The sequence below is a fragment of the Hibiscus syriacus genome, unplaced genomic scaffold, assembly GCF_006381635.1.
Source record: "Hibiscus syriacus cultivar Baekdansim isolate YM2019G1 unplaced genomic scaffold, ASM638163v2 tig00000452_pilon, whole genome shotgun sequence".
NCBI lineage: Eukaryota > Viridiplantae > Streptophyta > Magnoliopsida > Malvales > Malvaceae > Hibiscus > Hibiscus syriacus.
Genome location: NW_024061787.1, coordinates 867,731 through 887,558, shown reverse-complemented (window position 1 = coordinate 887,558; position 19,828 = coordinate 867,731). Strand labels below are relative to the sequence as shown.

Here is a 19,828-nt window from a genome sequence, read left to right as displayed (position 1 = left end):
GGTGGAGAATATGTATGGACTATAGGAAGCTAAATAAAGCGACAAAGAAAGACCATTTTCCCCTTCTTTTCATTGACCAAATGCTTGATAGGTTAGCAGGAAAAGTATTTTACTGCATCCTTGATGGATATTCGGGATACAATCAAATAGCCATAGCACCGAAGAATCAAGAGAAGACTACTTTCACATGTTCATATGGTACCTATGCATTTAGACGAATGCCGTTTGGGCTATGTAGCGCTCCAATAACCTTTCAGAGATGTATGATGGCCATTTTTCAGATATGGTGGAAGATTGCATGGAAATATTTATGGACGACTTTTCCGTCTCAGGCAACAATTTCAACATATGCCTCAGTAACTTATCTAAAGTATTGAAATGATGTGAAGAAGCCAACCTAGTACTGAATTGGGAAAAATTCCATTTTATGGTAACCGAGGGAATAGTGTTGGGACACAAACTTTATTGTCAAGGCATTAAAGTCGATAGAGCCAAGGTGGAAGTAATTCAAAACTTACCTCCACCAACCAAGTGAAAGGCATACACAATTTCCTTGGACATGCAGGCTTCTACAGGTGGTTCATAAAAGATTTTTCTCAAATCTCAAATCTCAGAGCCTTTATGTCTTTCGCTTCAACAAAATCAACCATTTGTATTTAATGATGATTGTTTAAATGCTTTTACAAATTTAAAGAAAAAACTTTTATCAGCACCAATCATTATTCCACCAGATTGAAATGAACCTTTCGAGCTCATGTTGATGCTAGTGATTATGCAGTTGGGGCAGTTCTAGGGCAACAAAAAAGTAAACTCTTTCATTCTATCTACTATGCTAGCCGCACTCTTAATGATGCACAATTAAACTATACCACAACTGAAAAAAAAAACTTCTTGCAGTAGTATTTGCATTCATTAAGTTTAGGCCATATCTCATAGGAACTAAAGTAATTGTACATACGGATCACTCTGCCATTAAATATTTTATTAATAAGAAAGATGCAAAGCCTAGGTTAATCAGATGGATATTATTACTACAAGAGTTTGATTTAGAGGTAAAGGATAGAAAGGGTACGGAAAACCAAGTAGCAGATCACTTGTCTAGACTAGAAAACAAAATTAGTTGTCATGACATGAAAGACATCCAGGAGGATTTCCCTGATGAGATATTTTATTTGTCACGGATGTGCCGTGGTATGCTGACATAGTCAACTTTCTTGTTACATGTATTGTACCTCCAGATTTATCTAGCCAAGGGCAAAAAAAGTTTAGACATGATGTATGACACTTACTGGGATGAACCATTCCTATTCAAGAAATGTGGCGACCAAATAATCAGAAGATGTGTCACAGAAGAAGAACAAAAAGATTTTCTACTTCATTGCCACTCATCACCATATGGAGGACATTTTGGTGGAATGAGAACAACAACGAAGGTTCTTAAATCTGATTTTTATTGGCCAACCTTATTCAAAGAAGCGCATGAATTCTACAAGTCGTGTGATAGGTGCCAATGAACAGGGAACATATCAAAGAGACATGAGATGCCATGTAAACATTCTGGTGGTTGAACTTTTCAACGTGTGGGGGGATAGATTTCATGGGTCCCTTTTCCACATCTTTTGGTGATCTATACATTCTTTTGACAGTAGACTATTTGTCCAAATGGGTGGAAGCCATCACAACACCTAAGAATGATTCCAAGATCATGCTGAAATTCTTGCAAAAGAACATATTTGCACGTTTTGGAACACCGCAAGCTATCATCAGTGATGAAGGCACACACTTTGACAACAAATTAATTGCCAAGGCACTGAAAAAGATATGGAGTGCGATATCGGATAGCCATGACATATCACCCCCAAACCAATGGGCAAGCCAAAGTTTCTAATCGGCAAATCAAACAAATCCTTGAGAAAGTGGTCAACCCAGGCCGAAAGGACTGGTCGCCAAAGCTAGATGAAACAGTATACGCCTATCACTCAATATTTAAGACACCACTAGGAATGTCTTATTCAAACTCGTCTACGGTAAAGAGTGCCACCTGCATGTGGAACTTGAACATAAAGCTTATTGGGCCATCAAGAAATTTAACATGGATGCTCAGCTTGCTAGAGAAAGAAGACTCTTGGAACTGAACGAAATGGATGAATTCAGAGCTCACGCCTACGAAAATTCCCGCCTATACAAAGAAAAAAAATGATGGCATGATAGAAAATTTTTGCCAAGGCCAATTTATTCTGGACAACATGTGTTGCTCTATAATTCACGACTCAAATTATTTTGAGGCAAGCTAAAATCAAGATGGTTAGGACTGTTCATCGTACACCAAGTCCATAGTAATGGAGCAATAGAAATCAAGAACCGAGATGATGGATCCATTTTTAAGGTGACTGGTCAGACACTAAAGGAATACAAAGGAGAACTAGTCATGCATGATAAACCGACATCAACATCACACGATGCCCAAGAGTTTTCTTTACTTACCTGAACAATTTTCGTTGCCTCGACAACGAAAATCTGAATTTTGTATATAAATAAATTAAGTTATTTTATGCACTAGTTATCTTTTTCACTTTATTTTTGTTCTTTTTGTTTATTGTTGGAATGCAAGGTACACGTGGTAGCATGGGGTGAGAATATACGCATGAGAGGAAGAAAAACCCTAAAGCAAAGAAGGTTTTGGTGGTAATTGTAAAGAGGGAAAGTTATCTTTTACCCACTTTATGTCAAATCAAATATTGAGATATTAATGCCATATATTTTTCCCTCATGTTTTGACCAATTTGCCCCAATTAAACTACCCATTATCTTTCCATAAAAAACAAACTTACGCCTTATTTTCCCCATCATTCCCACAGTTTCTTTCTTTAAAACAATTTTCCTCCAATATTTCTCATTCCTCGCAACAACAAACCCTGTAACAGCAAGTATCATGGCAAGATCAAAGAAAAACCTAGCCCCAACAACATGATTTGAGCGTTTCTAGACGGATGAAGCCGAGGCACGGTTTAAGAACCTTAAAAAATGACAAGTATACTTGGAGGATGGTTTTAGTTTTTCATCAGTAAATGAAGAACCATTCAGACCAGAAGTGATGAACGTGGTTAGAAAACATAAATGAGAGAAATTTGCTCGTCATGTAATGCCCCAAATATTGGATAAGGGACTTTATTGAAAAGATTTCAAATTTGGGAAATTATTTGAATAAATGCTAAAAGATGAGAAAATGATTTGGAATAGTGTTTTAAACTAAATTTTATAGAAAGATGAATAAAGAGGGAACTTTGGTCTTTTAAGAGGGAATTTGAAATTAAAATATATCCCTATTAGGGATTTAAAAGGGGAAAAAAAAGGAAAGTAAGCTATCTCTCTTTTCTCTTTTTTCCCGTGGAAAAGCTTTCCCCTATAGCAAAGGTGAGGTTTTATTTGGATAATTTCTTCTTTCATTTTTGGTTGGTTTTTGAAGCATTGAATATTATAGAGATTTAAGGAAGGATTAAATAAGATCAAACATAAAAGATTGATGAAAAATGGGAGATTTAAGGAAATTAGTTTTGTAATGATATGTTATGATCTGAGTGTTTATTGATGTTTACTTGTAGATTTGACTTGTCAATGAAGTAAGTAAGAGATTAGAAGCATTGGATGAGTTTAAGAACAAGTTAGAAAATATGGTGTGATTCTTAGATTCAAGTGAGCTTGAAAGATTTTAGATGTTTTAAGAAGCTAAATGAATGAAAGTTAGTAGGGATAAGTAGAGAAGAGTTTAATAGTATTGTTGGGGGTAAACATAAGGAAAATTGACCAAATTTAGGTAAGTTTCAGGATAAAAAAGTAAAATCTAGGTAAGGGTATCGGTACTGATAGAACAATACCGATATTATAGGCTTAAAATTAGTAGGATCCACTGAGTTGTATCGATACCGATGCAAGCAGTATCAATACCAAGAGGGGGAATTGATACTATGAGAATTGTATAGAATACCATTGTTAACAGAATGCAGAATTGTTATCGGTATCATGATGGAGTATCAGTACCATAGTATAATAGTATCGATACCATGGTAGGGGTATCGATACTATTGAGACAGAAATGTGAAGATAAGCTAAGATTGTTATAGAAAATATAATAATATGTACTCTTGAGTAATGTTTAAGTATAATTGTTAGAAAATATTCTAACGATTGATGTTTTATGTGACTTTATGGATGCTTGAGTAGATCAAAATCAAGCTCCCGAGTCAAGCAAAACAAAAGGCAAAGGCAAAGTACCTGAGTAATCAACTTTGCGTTTGGATATAATAGCGAGGCAATCTAGGTGAGTACCTAATTGTAATTATTAAAGATGAAGAAGATTCAAATTAGAATGTTTAAATTTATGTATGTTTTATAGTATTGACTATGTTATCATTATGTGTATGGAAAGAGTATTATGAATGAGTTTTAGGTATAAATTGCTCTAAACCGAATTCATAACTAAAAATGCATGAACGGATGCATTAAGGCATGAAAGGATACCATAAATGAAATTAACGAATAATCACTAAAGAAAAATGAAAATAAAAATGTATAAGAAAGAAAGGTATGTTGGACGTACTAAGGATGTTTATGATAATAGTATGAAAGAAGTTTGGTTTCAATAATAGGGACTTATCTAATCCTTATGGATGATACGAATTAGTTCAAAAAATAAGAAATTCATAATAAGTTTATGAATTTCCGTATTTGTAGTGGGTGTGCAATCCATGTAAATTATAGAAATGTTTGGGGAATGACTATTTTGGCACCTATAGGCGTAAACTATAGAATTTATAATGAAATTAAATAGTTAATTGATAATATGAATAATTATTAGAGTAAGATCTATTCTAAAATAAAAGATTAATGGCATAGCTGTGCATTTGGCAGAAATGTGTCAATTATGCTAGTTAGATGAAATGTTAAATACCTTTAAGTAAAAGATTAATGGCCTAGCTGCGCATTTGGAAAAAATGTGTCAATTATGCCAGTTATATGAAGGGTTAAATACCTTTGAGTAAAAGATTAATGGCCTAGCTGTGCATTTGGCAGAAAAGTGTCAATTATGCCAGTTAGATGAAATGTTAAATACCTTCGAGTAAAAGATTAATGGTCTAGTTGTGCATTTGGCAGAAATGTGTCAATTATGCCAGTTAGATGAAAGGTTAAATACCTTTGAGTAAAAGATTAATGTCCTAGTTGTTAATTTGACAGAAAAGTGTCAATCATGCAAGTTAGATGAAAGGCTAAATGCCTTTGGGTAAAAGACTAAAGGAATTATAATGCAATTTGATATAATCGGTGCATAAGTGGTAGGAAAGGATTCCATATATATAAAATTGTATAATAATGCAGAATTGGTATGAATGAATATCATAAAGGAAAACGAAAACAGTGCATAATGGGCATGAAAGGATGCCCCAAATGAAAATACAAAATGGTGTGTTAACAATATTTAAGGTGCCGCCCATGATGATTATAAAAGATACATAATCAATTGGAACTTTGGTGCAATACATGTATAGTATTTTTTTCATTTAATGTACATAGGGAAAATAAAGAATAATGGGGAAAAATATACAGAAGGATAAGTATGCTGGGCCTACTAAGAATAATTCCGATAATTGTATGAAAGAATTATGATTTAACTGAGAAAGGCTTATCTGGTCCTTATGGATTATGAAATTAATTCGTCATTCAATAGTCATAAAATACTTGTGTATAAATTGTGATATATTTACAGTATTATGTCTCACTAAGTAAATACTTAACGTGTGTTGATTGCATATGTAGGGAACAATCAAGATTTTATCGAGTAAGGACTGCATCAGTAACAATTTTCATCACTTAAAGGTTGACTCGTCAGTAACGTTGTGACAATCTTATTTATTTGAAAACTTAGTTGGCATGTAATGGAACTAAAGTAAATATTTTGTAATGTATTTAAAATGATAGTTTTAGTATTTTGCTTCTATGAATATCATAATTTGTGGTTGTTAAAATTGAAATGAAATTTTAAGGGTTTTTAAATGACAAAATGTTTTTAAAAGTGATGTGACATCCGTATCTCGTGTACGGAAAGGTATAGGGAGATGGGTGTTACACGGCAACCTAAAGCTGTAGCGCTGACAATGGTTCAGGATTTTTACGCCCTTCTTGAAGACCCATGCCAACATACCGTCTATGTGAGAGGGAAACTCATTTGATTTCCCCATTAGCACTCAACCGATATTTTAAGTCGCGAAAAGTGGAGGATCAACACAAGAAGTTCACGGCTGAGGCGGACCAAGAAACTTATAGTGGAGTACTAGAAGACCTCTGTTTTGGATGGGTCAAATTTGAGGGAAATACGCCGACAAGAAAGTGTGTGGATCGTTGAGCCCTTAAACCAATGGTGAAGTTATGGAATCACTTCCTCAAGGGCAAGCTAATGCCAACCTCCCACAACACGACCGTTCTAGTGAAAAGATTGATGATGTTACATTCGATAATTTATGGGCAAGCGATCAATGTTGGAGAAATTATCTTCGAGCAAATCCACGACTGCACAAAAAGAAATCAAGGTAATCTTTTATTTATTAACATGATAACTGCTCTGTTCAGGAAGAAGAAAGTCCCCGAAGAACCATTCGAGGACTTTGTCAAGTCAAAGGAGGGAATAACTAAGAAGAAAATGCCAGAGCTCACGAGCTTCAATGATAATGCCCCACATGATGGTCTGGAAAGAGGAGCCAAATCTGTTGTCGCGATGAGAATGGCAGCAGTGGTTACATATACGTGTGAAACCGTGAGAAGATTGAACATCTAGAAAATCACATGGAGATCTTCTTTGGCTATGTCAAGGCAATGAATGCCCAACTCAATTAATTTTTCAAGGAGTTGCTCCCAATCGCCAATGAAAACTTGCTGCCCTTCCCCGATGTTATCCTGAAACACACTGCTGGTGGTAGTACATTTAATGCCTTGACACAAAATGCTCCCCTAGAAGTACCCACAGATGTTCCTCCACTGGCCACTTATGTCTCACTCAGGAGATTCCACCCGAATTCTTTGCCGATGAAGATTTCACTCCAATTCCTTCTCAACTCGTACTCGAGCGAGCATTAGAACAATCCCCATCCGTCACGCAATGCTAGTTTATGAACTAGATCAAAGCCAGACTCCAGCAGTTCTTGCACAACCCACTCAAGCTGAAGAACAACAAACACCAGCATGAGCCCTGAGCAGTAAGTGGCACATTATGAGAACATTGAGCCGTCTCCTTCAACCATCTCCATTGCATATCACAACAGAATATACGAGATCTGAGAGTCCCCCTCTTCCAAAATGACGTAGAACACGTGCATCCAGTCAAGCTACCCCACCACATTAAGTTCGTATTTTTATATATTTTTTACATTTGCATTTGTATTTAGTTATATGTAGTTTCATTTTTTCATGCATTGAGGACAATGCATCCCTCAAGTTTGGAGGAGGTATTGCATCACATTATGTTAAAAAGAAATTGATGATAATTGGTTAAAAATTTTGGTTGTCATTATATAAGTATGTTAAGTCTATTGCTTGGAATTGATTAGGGATGCCCGATGATGAAAGCATAATCTACTTGCCTAGGCCAAAACTATCTTTAAGATTGTCAAAACAAGAGAACCAACCTTAGACTTGATTCTTTGAAAAATTCTAAACACGTTTGTAGGTTGTCTATGCTTAAGGTGATTAGTAAATTTTTAGGAAAAAACTCTTTTCTTTCCGAGACATCGAAGAATTTTAAGGTTAAGGTTGAACTCCTTAGTTTTTAAAACTTGAAGAATAAAACGGACACTCCTCTATGTAATGACATAACTAGAAAACTCCATAAAAATTAAGGGTTGCCGAGGCATATGAGTGAATGAAAGTAGTCACAGGATGACTCTACCTGACTAGCTTGGGTGTGGGAGGTATTCTCCCTTTCACCTAGAGTGTGGGAGGGTAGGTGTGATGAGTTGACTCCAAAAAAAACAAGTTGATAAACAAATAGGAGTGGAAACTACGCTTGACAAATAATTTGTTGCCTTGACAAAACAAAATCACTTACTTGAAGTTTTCTAATTACATTAATGCATAGACTGATTACAATCATACACACACGCTAACAAGGAATCCTGACTAGGGAAGGTACTTAACTGATATGAAACTCAAACATATTAATGCCAAACATTTGCTCAGGGATGAAATTTCAAACTACATGATTTTCTTAATACTGCTTTTCCATGACAATCATAATTTTTTTCTAGCTATTGTCAATTGCTTGAGGAAAAGAAATAGGTTAAGTTTGGGGCTGTGATAACCCCATAAAAGACTCTATTTCTAGTCTTTTTACTTAAGTTATTGCTCGTCTAAACAAAGCATTCACAACATATTAATTGCATTTAGTTGCATTTAGGTTATATTTGCATGTGGAATAGAGAAAATAATGACAGTAAGCAGCATATTTGTCTCACCATGGCAAGGTTTATCTTGCAAGTCTGAAGCGGATATGACGAATTGACTATGTCACATGCCAGCTGTACGACTACCCTCACATGCAAGTAAGCACTTAAAATTTTCAAAATAGCCAGCCGACTTTCCTTTTTTAGTCTAGATAAGAAAATAACGGGTATTTAGGGAATCTTCATTTGCACAAAATCCTAGGAGATCTCCCTCTATAAATACCCAGCCACAACCGCAAAAAAGAAGAGGCAAGGAAGTAAGAAGAGCTTTAAATGAAGCATGAGTGAGCAACTGCAGTGCTTCCCCACCATTTTCCATCCCGACCGTCCTTGTTTCCTCCATAGCCAGGCTATAGCAGTGCGACGGTCAGGCCTCGAGAGAGGCTGGCCGCCAAGGCAGGCGCGGTGTTGATCAGAGATGTCATGACAGAGCCCCCTATTTTAGGAGTCGTTCTTCCTTTGTTCTTAATTTCTTTACTTTGTTTGGGGTTGTATTAAAATGATGATACTTTGGTTGAGTTTATGACAACTCCATGAACTGCTTTACTTGGTGTTAGTCTTTATTTTGCCGAAACAATTATTTTCTGTTTTATGAATGATGAATTATGATTTTGCTCATGTTTGTTTTGTTCATTGTTTAAATATTTTTCCTTGACACTGTAAGAGCTTCGAGAGATTGTCTGGGGTCTAGGTGAAACACGTCTTGACAATGTAAGAGCTTCGAGAGATTGTCGTTTGTCTAGATATTGATTCTTACATTCGAGAGAATTATGATAGATCTACGTGAATAATGGAATGGATCAGGGATGGTGATGTTCTAACCTATCTACCTTAAAGATAAAGAGAGTTTCAATCGACTAAAAGGGATAGACGCTAGAGTCAGATAGATAATGATTATAGTTCACGCTGAGAGGTACTGCTACAACAACAATCTGTCAAACCAAAGGTTGTAGTTAACAATGAGTAGTATTTCTATAACAACTGTATAAGAATACTCAGTAATCCTGTCGGGTAGCTTAAGCATATCATAACATATCATTCTAGACTTAGAATAATTGCTTGTCATAACAAAAGATTAGCATGAGTACTCTGTTAAATGTCTGAATATGTGAGGTTGTTTCGACATATTTTCAATTATTTTAGAACTTTCATGCTTCATTTTTAGAGCCCAATGTACATGTATGAGAATGCAAGGTACCTAAGTCGAATATAATGTGCGCATTAAGAATCAACGGTGCCCATCATCATCATCAAAATATGTACTCCAAGTGCAATCATATCATTTGCACCTACGGTTCAATACATAATGTATACGAATGTACCATATTAGATTTAGAATCAGAATTACTTAGCTTAACGACGTGCCAATTGTACCAACAACTTTTAATGTAACATACAATGGGCTTTCAAATATATTATATTCATTTAATAAAGAACATTTCCAAATCAAAATCATTTTTAATTCATCATTGTAAAAATTATAACTTAGGCACTTCATAGCCTAAAATCATTCATACAACCTTTATAAAAGCATTAGGGAAATATTCCATAATTAAAATAAAATTCATGCTTTAAAAATAATTCAAGGTTGACTTATCACAAAACTTCCTCGATCAAAATAAATAAATAAATTGCACTCACCTAAGCCTCACTACCGAACCTTTTATACAATATTCATTCTATCAAGGATGTCAAAGGCTTCCTCAGGTGACTTATCAAGCAAAGTACCATTTACCGAGGTGTCCAACATCATGCAGGTGGGTGCGTTGACTCCATTATAGAACATCACAACTTGGGTCCAATCGCGGAATCCATGGTTGGTCTTAACAGTCATACATAGATTCTTCATCACCCTAGCGAAAACATGTGATGCCATTGCAAAGCTGCGTGTGTATGATGGGTGGATTATACCTTAGAAAATTGTTTTTGAACAAGTCAGCCCAAGACATTATCGAGCCGAATAGGACTCCACTAAGCCAAGCTCTTGCTCGGTCATGCAAAGAGTAGGGGAATAATTTTAGCTTCAGGATATCTTCATACATACCTGGTTTCCTAAACGAGTCGTACACTTCAAGGAAAACACGTACATGTTGCCTAGCATCTTTATTAGGCGAGCCACCAAATTGACCGATGGAATTTAGCATGTTGAACATCATCGGTTTGAGCTAAAAAATGGGAAGATTATTTGCCACGACATTTGGATCTTCCTGGTCGTCCACTAGGTTACCATCCTGATATGGTAATCGATACATGTTTCGTCGGCCACACTGAGCACTTCTCCTTTGTAACACCTAAAACCCGTATAATTATACCTATACAGATTATAGATGTCACCTGAATTTCTCAAAATATTTACCAATTCAAATCTGATTTAAAATTTATTTTTTTAAAAAATAACTGATAATATAAAAATATCATATCACATCAAACTATCACATATTATTTAAAATATATATTAGTATGTAATTATTCTATCCATGCTGAAAATAGAGTAAAACAATTTATTTTAGTTATTACAAACCATTTCCAAAATAGTGCAACAGAGAAACTGGGACATTTATAAGTACATGCCACTAACTAAGTCAAAATCACATCATAGGATGTCTTGATATGGAAATATACTCTTCGATGCTTGATGTCGCTCTGAACTCTTTATTCTACTACTTGCTTTTTACCTACGCATGAAAATCATCACACGCTAAGTATATACTTAGTGAGATATTTTAAAACAATACACAATGCAATACAAATCATGCCTGAAATTTAAAATCATTTTTAAATTCCAAAATCAAAACAACATAATATAAATAAAATCATTTTTGTCAATAACTATTGCCCACAATTATCAATCCATGAGGAACTCGGTATATGAGTTAAATATTGCACAAAAGTGCCGAGGTCGAGCATTGCTCACCTAATAATGCATCGTAATGCTGAGGTCAGGTTTTACCCACCTGACTTGTACTATGTATCTTATTTGACACTACATTACTACTTAATTCTGCAGTTGCTAGACTCTATGGCATGCCATTAATACCACTGAACCTCAATAACATACTTGGGCATATAGTCATAATTTAAATCATCCATGGAAACGTATAATCATGTATAAACATTAGGGCAGTTCATACCCAAAATAACATCAATGTCAAAATCTCATGCCGATAAAACAAGGTCGACTTATTGCAAGTCTTCCTGATGATGTATAAAACATCTATGTACACGATGTATAAAACATTTATGTACCATGTCATGCATGTATTGCACTCACCTCGACACTTTATATATCCAAAATATCTGCCTCACTACAGTCCACAATAACTCTTTCATACTAGATTTGTTTCAATCACAATTCAATCACGATCTGTATAAAATAAAAAATTAATAACAATACTTATGTTAGTATTGTACTAACATAACACATCCCCAAAACAAAATCCATAACATACTTGAAACTCATTTTCTACCAAAATACTTACAATTAATAATTCCTTTTTAATATTAGCACCAACTTTTCCAATTTACTCAAAATGGTCCTTTACCGTTTTATCACTTATTCTTAATAGCAAAAATTCCAGCATTGAAATTATTACCATTCAAATGCTTTTACAAAGGTATAATTACATTTAAGTATCCCAACTATGTGAATGTTGTACTTAAAACACCAATCTTTTCAAACTTTCAAAATGGTCATGTTTCACATCTAAACACTCATTTCATTTCCAAAATAGTAATTTCCAGCATATTACATCAACTATTAAACAATTATACAACCATTCATAACTTTTTCAAAATTGTTAAATTAGTCCCCCAACTTTTAAAAAATTATAGAATGGTCCCCAGATTTTTCCAAGGCTTGTAGAATACTTCCTACATCATTGCCAGTCGTTATATAATATTTCCATAATTTTTCTCACTAAAATAACCCATGGTCGAATACTTTATCCATTAAAACTATGTTTTTATGATTTTGCTCGATTTTGATTCGATTCAAGCATGAAATCAACCTGACAACATCTCTACAATCAAATCCCAAATAAACTCTCATCAAAACACCAAGTTCCATAATTTCTTCATTTGACTGAAATTTATAGAATCATTTCTAAGTAGTTTGAACATGTTTTAGTCATAATTCATGCTTGAAAAATGAATCTACAACCTCAAAAACATCAATATTTATCATCAATTTCATTAACCCTAACATAAACATAAACCCTTAGATTTGGGATCTTTGAAATTAAGCAAGTTGAGCAAGCATAATTGGTACCCAAAGATAACGTTTCTCGACTAGATCAGTTTCCTATTTCACGACATAACTTGAAATCCAAAGGAAATGACTTAAAAATGGAAAACAAATATTTTCCCCTTACATTGGTATTTCTCACGGAAAAGGAGAGAAAGATGAACACTTTGGCTTGAATTTTAGATATTTTCCATGCTAAATTTACCTTTAATGAATATTAAATTCATTAAATTAGGAAAATACCAATTTACCCTTAATGAAACTTCATAATTACCATTAAACCAAGATACCTAACCCTTATTGTCTTCCAAAATAAGACACCTCAACCTTATCATCTCCCATAAGTCAAAGATGAACAAATAAGATCTTAGTCCACCGATTTGCCCTTGTCTTTTTCCAAAAATCACAATCTTGCCACTATAAATCCAACGGTCCAAATTAAACATGGAATTAAACCCTTAAATCTAAAGATTTATCTTATTTTCCAAGATTTACAAATTTGAAAATAATAATTTTGGTCTAAGGTATCATCCTTCATATTTTTCAGAATTTCTATTCGATCCGATTTACCGAATTTTTTCTCAACTTCCTTACTCTATAACTTTTATTACACATCTCATATTAAAATTCTAATTCACACAGAAACATTATTCTTGAGATAAATTATTTATTTCTGAGACCAAAATGTAACTTTTTGAAATTTCCATTTTAGTCTCTAAACTTTTCTAAAGTTTATACTTAGGTCACCAAACTTTCAAAATTTTCATTTTGGTCACTATCTAAAATTTAGGGTATTACAACTCTCCCCCTCTTAAATAAAATTCGTCCTCAAATTTTAAGACTTTATGCTTTTGCCAAAGCACTTTAACTAGAGGAGTCGTCTTGCTACTCAATTCTTTGATTTCTCGAGCGAAAATCCTAATTGGTTCTTTTTCACAAGTCAAACCTAGTTGGATCTCAATTCCCTCCGATGAAATGACATGGGAAGGATCCGATCGACACTTTCTAAGCATCGACGCATGAAAACATTATGTACTTTGTCTAACTCCGAAGGTAATGCTAACTTATAAGCAATCTGTTCAACTCTTTTTAAGATCTCATAAGGTCCAATTAATCTTAGACCTAGTTTTCCTTTGCGCCCAAACAACAAAAATCTTTTTCCAAGACGATGCTTTAAGAAAAACTTTATTTCCTTCTCAATATTCAATCTCTTTTCGCTTCAAGTCTATATAAGAGTTCTGCCGATCAGATGTCATCTTAAGATTATCTTGAATTATCTTTACTTTATCTTTAACCTCTTTCAATAAATTTGGGTCAAAAAGATTTCGATCTTTTAACTCGAACCAATTTAATGCTATTCGACATTTTCTCCCACATAAAGCTTCATACAGAGCCATCTTAATGCTCGATTGATAACTATTGTTATAGGAAAATTCTGCTAAAGGCAAATACTTTTCCCATGATCCCTTGAACTCAATCACGCATGCTCTCAGCATATCATCCAATATCTGAATAGTACGCTCTATTTGACCATCCTTCTGTGGATGAAATTACGTACTAAAATTCAATCTAGTACTCAAAGCTTTATGCAAAGAATTCTAAAATCTTGAAGTGAACCTTGGATCCCTGTCGGATATGATTGATACTAGAACTCCATGTAGCCAAACTATCTCCTTGATATACAATTCTGCATATTTATCCAAGGCATAATCCATTCTCACTGGAATGAATTGTGTTGATTTAGTTAACCGATCAACTATCACCCAAATGGAATCCTTCTTATTTGATGTTAAAGGTAGCCCTGTAACAAAATCCATAGTAATTCTCTACCACTTCCACTCTGGAATAGAAATCGGTTGTAACAATCACGAAGGCACTTGATGTTCAGCTTTCACATGTTGACACGTCAGACATGTAGCAACAAACTTAGAAATGGCTCTTTTCAAACCAGGCCACCAAAATTGACTTTTTACATTCTGATACATCTTGCTCATGCCTGGATGCATAGTCAGTGGACTAAAATATACCTCAGAAAGAATATATTTCTTTAACTCATCATCTTATGGAATGCAAATTCTTCCTCGGTAATACAGACAACAATTAGACTTGACTTCAAAATCTTTAGTCTCACCATTTTTTATTAGTGAAATCTTTTCCAAACATCTCCCATCTTTCCTTTGTAGCTCTATTATCCGATCTATAATCATCAGCTTTATTTTTATCTCAGCTAATAGTGCGCCATTTTCTTTCAACACTAGTCGTACATCCATAGCTCGCAAAGTTGCAAAAGTTTTCTGACTAAGTGCATTTGCTATGTAACAACCCGAATATTTACAAAATAGTATTTAATTGAAATTGGAGGTTAATTGTGAAAATTGGCAAAAAATTGGGGACTAAATTGAAAGATTTTAAAACTTGGAGCTTGTATTAGAGTTAAAGAAAATTTAGGGACTAAGCCCTGAATTTACCCCAAAAAAATTAGGTAAGTTTGGGGTTATATGTTATATGCGTGTGGTTTCTGTTTCAAAAACAGAAAACCACACTCCTAAATTCCCTTCCCCTACGCCGGTTTCTGACTTAGATCCCGACGCCGTCCGAATTCCGATCGTCGTTTTGAAATCACCGTTGTGTTCATCATCGAGCGAGAAACAAACCCTTCAAATTAATTGAAACGAAACGCTGCCAAACGTCGAGAATTTCCAGTCAAAGTCTCGACATTTTATTTAGCTCGATCGCTGGGAAAATCTCAAATTCATCACCGATCGTTGCTCCGTTTACGACACCTCCTGCACCATCGTGTTCCTTGTGTTGTTGCGAGTCCGCCGGTGTCAACCTTGTTCGCCATCGACGGCGGCGAGTGAGGAGGTGGAGCAGTCAAAGATTCGGCCGAGTTGAAATTCGAGCTCTCCGCCGTTAAAAAAAATTGAACTGATCGTTGTAAGTATCTCGAAATCTCTCAAAATAATTTTTGGAAATTTTTCCGTGATTTTTAGACCCCCGGAAGAGGTCTCACGCGCCACACGCGCCGCCGCAGGGAGAGTGAGCAGCTGGAAAACAGGTTTTGAACCAGTTCGAACCGGTCTGACTCGACCTGACCCGACCGACCTGACTCGACCAGTCTGTTGACCCGACCCGACCGTTAACCGTTGACCGTGACCGTTTACCTCATTTGACCAAAACTTAAAATGGCTTTGACCGACCATTAAACGACCGTTAATCTTTTCCAGTATACCTATTCTGATATTTTTCGACGTCCCAAATCTGTTTCTGAAGTCCGTTTCATCAAATTCGAACCCGAAGGCCTCCAAATCGACCGTCAAAGTGGTTGACTTTGACTTTGACCAAGAATTTAAATTTTCAAAAAGTCATACTTTATGTTTTTCGACGTCCTGATTCTGATTCCGCAATCCGTTTGACCAAATTCAGACTCGAAATCCTCAAAATTGATAGTCAAACCCTGAAAATACTTATATACTTAAGAATTTTAGCTTTGAATAATTAAGATTTGGGGTTGATAAATTATTATTGTTTGAAGGTACAAGAGATTCTCCGAATCTTTCAACAGCTCGACCCAGCTCTTCTAGATCAGTTAAACCATGTGTACCAGTATTCACCCGTAAGACCCGTAAATTTTATGATTTTAGAGATTTATTTATGTTACCCATAAGTAATATAGGGTTATTATAAAATAGGTTCGAAAACTGTAGCAGAGCATAGTGAAACCAGCAATCAGTAGATCTACTATTTAAACCTATTATCGAGGTGTGTTCCCTAATTATTACTGAACTATTTTATTGGCTTTAATATGAGGTACACTGAGTTCTTTGGTTACTGTCTTATTGATGCACCAATTTAATGTGATGATTTATGGAATTTGTGACAACGTGCAATTGAACTTTTGGATTGAATTACAATAGTATAGCTCTGATCAAGCTAATAAACAGAATGGGCCTAATGTGACTCTTGGGGCCCCAAGATACATTAGGTTGGCTTCCCTTGCTGTGTGCTTAGGGTAAGCTATATTGACTTGGACTTACGGGCCTAAGGATACAAGCTCTAAAGCTTATCCTTAGGTTGACTTTCTTTTTGCTATGTGCTTAAAGTAAGCTATAAGGAAAATAGTTTTAGGAACTACTGATGGTGTACAAGAAAAGGGTTTAAACTATGATTTTCAAAAGTTAAACTATTTTATGAATTTATAAGATTTACTGGACTATGATTTGTTTAATGTACCTATTGTGATTTTAAGGTAATATTGGGACACACTGAGCCTAGCTCACCTTTCGAAAATGTTTTCCCCTTTCAGATACTGTCGGTTAGATATCTCAGTTCGAGCACTTGGAGGATCAACATATCTCTTGAAGTATATCTGATTGTAATGTTTTATCTTGCTAGTTGACTTTATTTTGGTGACATAGACCTTATTTTAAAGTATCATATTTTAGGATGATGACACTTTTACTATTACTGTTCGATTTATTGTGATTTTGATTTTGAAGACCTGTTTTAAATTAATTTATTACTTATTGGTATTATATTTACAAGTTGGGTTTTGATAGTATAATATCATATCATTTATAATGTGATTTTATAATGATTGAATAACGGTTTCAGAAAATGTCTTTTAAGAATCATGTATGTGATCCACTAGACTTAGTCAAAACGCATAGGCCGGGTCTAGGGGGTTACATTTATTGGTATCAGAGCTTTTGGTTTTTAACCCTCGGACTGTGTATGAGTCCATATTGAAAATACAGTTTTGAAATATTTTACAAAACAAGTTACAAAGGCCATGTCACAAAATTATTAAGATTTTTAAATTGTGTTCGAGACTCCAAGTGCTTATCTAACCTTAAGTTTTATCTTTTGTAGTAAACTTAAGATCCATCAAAATGAGTGCTAGACGTGGTCGTCGAACTAGCCGTGGACGAGGTCGAGTGGCTAGATTTGCAGATCCGATTGATGAGATACGGGTAGATCCCCCACCTCTGATAGGTGATCCTACTCCTACGACCCCAATGAATCTGCCTCCTGCCGCTGGTATTGGCATGACTACACTGATCATAGGAGCGACCGATTTTGAGTCAGAGTCTACCGGAGTTGTTTTGGATGAGAAATTTGGTAGACAATTTTTGTAGTTGATACAGGGAGCAGTCAGAGCTACTGGTATTGTATCAGAGGTTCCTATTTCGCAGAATTTGATTGCCAATGGAGTTAGAACTTTTGGGGGACAGATTGGTGGAGCTCCTACTGAAGCTGAGGATTGGCTCAGAGAGACGCATGGATCAGTTGGGTTTAGACTCAACTAAGAGATATCAGGGTGCTGTGGCGATGTTAGATGGCAATGCCTACACTTGGTGGGAGTCAGTGACCAGTAGTGTTCCTACCGATCGTTTGACCTGGAATTTCTTTAAGGATCACTTTCGGAGTCATTTTCTGGGAGAGCGCTACTTAGCTCAGAGACGTCAGCAGTTTCAAGACCTGGTTCAGGGAGACATGACTGTTTTTGAGTATGAGATCGAGTTCTTGAAGTTGCTGAAGTATGGATTCAGTATGGTACCTACTGAGAGAGATCGATGTCGTAAATTTGCCCTTGGACTCAGATACGAGCTGCGTAGGCAAGTTGTAACCCATCAAGATGAGATATTTGATGTGCTGGTGGGCAGAGCCAAAGATGCTGAAGAGGTGGAGGTTTTAGCTTCTGGTAGAGAGCGTGTTGAACAGGAACGATCTAAGAAATTTTTAGGCCCGATGGATTCATCAGCACAGTCCGGGAAAAGGACTCGTACTTCAGTCCCTCAGAGAAGCAATACACGTTTCAGGCCTGCAGCATCCTCACCGTTAGTTGGCAGTCGAGGCGGTTCCTCGTCGTATTATCATGGGTTCCTCTGTGAGTTTTGTGGTAAACAACACACAGGAGAGTGTCGTAAGAAGATGGGTCTTTGCTATCAGTGTGGATCTAGTGGTCATTTTCGGAGGGATTGTCCTCAGCTAGCTTCGTTTGAGCAGACCGCTACTCAAACTCCTGTGTGTTCTCAGACTATAGTACAGACTCCAATTAGAGATCGTAGCCAAGTAAAGGCTCGTGGTTCAACGTCCAGGACTGACAGTAGAGCCCGACCTCAACAAAATAGAGGGCCAACATTTTCTGAGGCTAGACAGCCAGCTTTGGTTTATGCCACTAGACGTCGGGATAACAGAGATGAGCCTGAGGTTATTGCAGGTACATTTACTATTTATTCTATCCATACTTTGCATTACTGGACAATGGCTCCATTCACTCCTATGTATCGAGCTCGGTATCTCGAAACCTTCAGATTCTGATCGAGAACACTGAAAATACTGTTACAGTTACGAGTCCAGTAGGACAAGCGATATTAGTGAATAAAGTATTTCGGCGTTGTCCTCTTGAGGTTCAGGGAGAAATTTTTCTCGCTGATCTTATGGAACTTCCTTTAGAGGAGTTCGATCTAATTCTTGGGATGGATTGGTTGAATAAACACAAGGTAAATCTGGATTGCGAATACAAGCGGGCTACTCTAAAGACTTTAGATGGTCGGACTGTTGTGTTAATTGGTGAACGGCGTGGCTATCTCCCCAATATAGTTTCATCGATGGAAATTGATCGTATGATCCGGAAGGGGTATGAGACTTTCATTGCTTGTATTTTGAACACTAAAGGTTCATTGTCCACGATCGAAGAGATCCGTACATTTAGCGAGTTTCCTGATGTCTTTCCAGATGAGTTGCCTGGTTTACCTCCTGATAGAGAGGTAGAGTTCGAGATAGAGATTTATCCGGGATCTGCACCTATTTCTATGGAACCTTATCGCATGGCTCCAAAAGAACTTAAGGAGTTGAAGGTCCAATTGCAAGAATTATTCGATCGAGGATTTATTCGGCATAGTACTTCATCATGGGGAGCTCCAGTTCTGTTCGTGAAAAAGAAGGATGTGTTGCTAAGATTATGTATTGACTATCGGAAGTTGAATCAGATGACAGTCAAGAATAAATATCCACTACCCAGGATTGATGACTTATTTAATCAGTTGCGAGGAGCTACTGTATTCTCTAAGATTGATCTTCGTTCCGGGTATTA

The 19,828-nt window shown here is 35.9% G+C and overlaps 1 pseudogene; it reads right to left on the bottom strand.

Moving 5' to 3' along the window:
• Positions 1–7,121: 7,121 nt before the first annotated feature.
• Positions 7,122–19,828, bottom strand: part of LOC120205429 — a 45,821-nt pseudogene continuing 33,114 nt past the window's right edge.